This window comes from Engraulis encrasicolus, chromosome 20, assembly GCF_034702125.1.
Source record: "Engraulis encrasicolus isolate BLACKSEA-1 chromosome 20, IST_EnEncr_1.0, whole genome shotgun sequence".
Lineage (NCBI taxonomy): Eukaryota > Metazoa > Chordata > Actinopteri > Clupeiformes > Engraulidae > Engraulis > Engraulis encrasicolus.
In genome coordinates this window covers 36,233,104-36,238,103 of record NC_085876.1, presented here as the reverse complement: position 1 = coordinate 36,238,103, position 5,000 = coordinate 36,233,104, and the positions used below count along the sequence as shown (strand labels likewise).

Genomic DNA, 5,000 nt, shown 5'->3' with positions numbered 1-5,000 from the left:
ATGTTCGATGTTGTTGTTGGTATCGTTTACTGGCAGTCTGGCAGGCCTAAGAGAGTAATCTACAGCACATCTAATCAATGCGGAGTGGCAGGCCTGCAAGGACACTCGGGAGTCGCTTGGACGTCCATATAGATGTGAATGATGTTCCAGGCACTATTGAATCTGAGGAAGAAAATCCCTCCACTCTAAACCCTAAATAGCCCCACTGAAGATCGCCATGGATTAGGTTATTGTGATAAAGTACGGGCTTAATAGTACACACTCAGTATATGGGGAATACCATAACCAAGCCTGAGCCATGTCTCTGTACTCAATAACGAAGCAGTTGCTAGGGAAAGTTGTGTGCGTTGTGCTGTGTAGACGCCAAAAAAAGTCAATAATAAGTACATATTTCATTTCTTGAGTGTCCTATAAATTCTGTTGCATTTATATTCTGGGTCTTAAGAGGATAATTAGAATGTACGTATATTTTTCAGGGTGTTGAGTGGTCTGTCAATTCTGTTTTGATTTTCATTTGTTTTAAAACTTAACGAGTAGCCTGTAGAGGCAGACGAAAACAAGAAAAGTTAAAGTGATACTGTCCAATTTTTGGAAATAAGCTTATTTTATACCTCCCCTTGAGTTAAATGATAGGGTTTTACCATTCTCCTGTACTTTCAACCGTTTTCTTGGTATGGCAGTCCAAATTTTATCTCCAAGCTAGCAGTTAACATTGAGTCCTATGAGACCAGTTAGCCGCCAGCTGGTGTCATAGGACTCAATGTTAACTGCTAGCATGGAGGTAAAATTTGCATTGCCATAGCCAGAGAACGGTTGAAAGTACAGGAGAACGTTAAAACCCTATTGTCTAATTCAAAGGGAGGTGTAAAATAAGCTTATTTCCAAAAATGGGACAGTATCACTTTAAGTCCGGGATACATAAACAGGTAGTTGAAGGTGGGACAAAACCCTTATCATATATGGTTCACATTGCACTGCTTTGGTCAACGCTATTATGACCAATCAAAGTATACTAACAGCCAGAGGTGTAGCAGCAATTTGTGGGCCCTATGTACAATCAGCTCCAATGGACCCCTCCAGCCATGTACAGTATCTATATAAATGGAACTGTGTGCGGGCCCCCTAAGGGGCCCTGGTGACTAAGTCACACTTTACACCCCCCTGTGCGACACCCCTGTTAACAGCACACTAAAGCAGGCTATCTCTTGTGCTCAAGCCAGCCTGTAAGCAGAGACCAATTGAGACGGTGTTGACAGCAGACTTTCATTTATTTATTTGCCTAATGCCTAATCCTCTATGTGAGAATGAAAAAGAATGATAAAGAAGAAGCTGGCCTACTATGTAGTAAGTTTACAGTAGACTAAAGCTGGCTGTGTCCTGTGCTAAGTCCGGGTAGCCTGTGAACGTGGAGGAATTGCGACGGTGTTGACAACAGGGCTATGTGTCTGTTTTCCAGTTGTGACTGCCTCGCTCGCAATCTTGGCCGGGTGCCATGCTCTGACACCGAACAGAGTGTGGGCAACAAGTCATAAATTGATCTCGAGTGTACAACATATTGAGTCCATTTCTCCTGGTGTTATTGCCTGAGCAAAGGTGGTTAGGGTTTGTAAAGAGGTTTTGTAAACAACCTAACTGAACCATTTTTCGGGATGGGTTAGAAAGTGACTAAATTAGTCCATGAGAGATAATACTTTAACAAAATATTGCAGTTTGAAAATAAAAAAAGATTGTGAAAATACAACATTGTGAGGGAAAAGGCAAGAAAAGGCATAGACTAGGAAAGAAAAACTTTCTTGCAATAAGAAAGATATCTAACCTCACATTTTGGATAAAACCTTTTCAATACACATCTAATGCAAATGCAACACAAGGACGCTCAACACAACATGTACAACAGATGCTAGGAATGACGGTAGCGCTAGCTTTTCTTATCTTCGTGTGATTACAGATGAAAAACAATGCCAGCACCCAGAGGGCAAGCGAGACTGCGGGCAGGATATCTCCCCCCTTAGCCTCTAGACTGGAGAGTGTGTGTGTGTGTGTGTGTAGTATGTATGTGTGAGTTTGTGAGAGTGTGTGTGTGGCGTGTGTGTGAGGCTGTGGTTAATGACTGACCCATATTTACTTTATGGAGCGTCTCTTCTCCTCAGCATCCTCACATCCAAGCCTTGGCTATTTATAGCCACCGTACGCCAAATATGACACCCACCAGAGTCTCTCTCTTTCTCTCTCACACACAGACTCACACACAGACACACACACACATACACACGCACAGACACACACACACACACACACACACACACAGCGGCAGGCAATCTAGCTCATTTCTTCACACATAATCCACTTGGTTACCCCAGTTGCAGAAAGTGACCGGTTCCGTATTTTTCTCATTTCTAGAGCATTACTGCTAAATGTCCTTTGACAGTGCCTGTGTGGCTTCTGCAAGTAATCCCCCCCAACACTGCCCCCCCTACACACACACACAGACACACACACACACACACAATCCCTCTGTCTGTCCCAACCCCTTACGCCTCTTCCCTTCCTGGGCTTGTGTTTTTATCTGTGTCGTGTGAATATTAAAGGGGCTCTGGGGGAAAAACAATCAAGATGAGGAGTGGAAGGAAAGGAGGGAGGGGAGAGACAGACAAGAGAGTCGACGTGTTACGTCTACACCGTGCCTCCCTCTCTCTCTCTCTCTCTCTCTCTCTCTCTCTCTCTCTCTCTCTCTCTCTCTCTCTTTCTCTCTCTCTCGCTCTCTCTCTTTCTCTCTCTCTCTCACCCTCACTCACTCACTCTCCGCTGTGCTAGCGGCTTGCTGGCTGGCTGGCTGGTTCAATGACAAGCAAAGGTCATTTCCACTCTCTGTGATTTGTACACGACTGGGTTAACCAGGAAGCCTCACCGGCAAGATACCGAACACATGGCACCATGGCAGGGCACAATGTGTTGTCAGGCATTCCCTTTTGTGAACGACAAACTGTGGGAGAGGGGGACGGGGGGATTTTGCAGATTTTATCTTTTGTGAGAAGAGAACTTCCAAGCTCATTCCCACCCACACTATTACCTATCCCACCTCCGCTCCACTGCTTTATAGTCTCAGAACCCCTGGCCTGTCCTCAAACATTTCACAGTGTTAATTCAACGTTTTAGAGAGTCAAGATGAACAGTCTTCTAGTTGTTCCTACTCAACGTACAATTCAGTGTCCTCACTCCCCTGTCTGTCAAGCTGCCTATCAATCTGTTGTGTCTGTGGTCCAGGAATCTTTGGCTGATCAGATAGACCCTTCTCCCCCTCCCCCTCCCCCTCATCTTCCTCCTCCTCTCCCAAAGGGAGCAGGTGTCATGGGGCGTCTCTTCTTTCACTCTTTTCCCACAGACGTCAAAATGTCTCTCCCCTTTCCAGGGCTTGGTGGTTTCTTATTGTGTTGTTTTGTCCTTGGATTCTCCTTAAACATGTAGATGTATGCCATGTATCCTCAGAGGAATCACACATACAGCCGTCAAAACATCTCTCCCTGGCACTCAGCGCCTGCTTTTTTTCTGTTCCCTTAATTACTTTCCCTCTCCTCACATGCAGAGAAATTAAGTGAGTTTATGTTTTCTTTTCACAGAGAGGGACATTCAAAAAGTGCTTTACAATAAGGATGCCATAAGAGTCATGTATCCTCAGTGGTGGTGTTACACATGCAGACATCAAAACATATCTCCTCTGGACTCTTGTCTCTCTCTGGACTCTTTTCATGTTTTTTGTGTGGCTTATTGTTTTGTTAATTCATTCCCTTCTTTGTGTCCTCAGAGATGCTGTCGCACACGTAGACATACACTACACAAGTGCGTCGGACACAGAGACATACACACATACACGCATGGTGCGGCTAGCCACCAGCACAGTTGACTTTGCAAAATTTGACCTACATGTGCTCACACCTGGGTTTGCCTCCAAGGCAGCCGGCGTGTGAGTCATCGGATGCAGGGCTTTTCGTTCATGTGTGTGTGTGTGTGTGTGTGTGTGTGTGTGTGTGTGTGTGTGTGTGTGTGTGTGTGTGTGTGTGTGTGTGTGTGTGTGTGTGTGTCAGAAAAGATGTGGGCGTTATGATCATTAATATAGGTAGGTGTGTGTGTGTGTGGGGGGGGGTGTGTGTGTGTGTGTGTGTGTGTGTGTGTGTGTGTGTGTGTGTGTGTGTGTGTGTGTGTGTGTGTGTGTGTGTGTGTGTGTGTGTGTGTGTGTGTGTGTGTGTGTCACTGTCTACCCAAATGCATCCTGCATGATGACACACACCCTCAGACAATCACAAGCACATACATACACATACACACGCACACACACACACACGCACGCACACACACACACACACACAAACACAGGTCCCGGGCGAGTGATCGCCGTATTCCACTCACACACAGGTGGGGTCCTGTGTGACCTTAAGCTTGGTGTCGGAGCGCCGTGAGGGGCACTCTACTGCTTTTCAGTCATCTCGAGCCGGTATACTGTAGCATCATCCCTCCTCTGTGCCTCTCTCCTCCTATCCCTTCTTCTCCAGAGGATAGAGAGAGCATCTTCTCGCCATCTCCCTCTTTTTGTGTGTAACTCTACGGCTTTTCAGTCATCTCAAGCCGGTATACTGTAGCATCATCCCTCTTGTGTACGGTACCTCTCTCTCTCCTCCTATCCCTTCTTCTCCAGAGGATACAGAGAGCATCTTCTCGCCATCTCCCTCTTTTTTTGTGTGTGTGTAACTCTACTCCACCGCTCTGTCATGTTGTTTATTTTATCTCTCTGCCTCCCTGTCTCTTCCCTGGTTTGTTTGTGCGTGCAACAGTGCAGCGTGCAGCAGACACTGCCAATAATAGGCGAGTAGAAATCTTGCCAGCCTCTCCCGCTCGCACCCTGCTCTCCGTCTCTGTCTCTATTCCCCTCTTTCTATTTTTCACTAGCCTTCCCTTTCTCTTTCTTTCTTTTCCACCCCTCCCATGACATTCTGTCTCTCCTTCTC

At 46.1% G+C, this 5,000-nt stretch overlaps 1 protein-coding gene across 3 annotated transcripts in view; it reads right to left on the bottom strand.

Moving 5' to 3' along the window:
• Window positions 1-5,000, bottom strand: part of fam131ba (family with sequence similarity 131 member Ba) — a 63,483-nt gene that overhangs the window by 57,465 nt on the left and 1,018 nt on the right. The gene's annotated exons all lie outside the window — the stretch shown is intronic.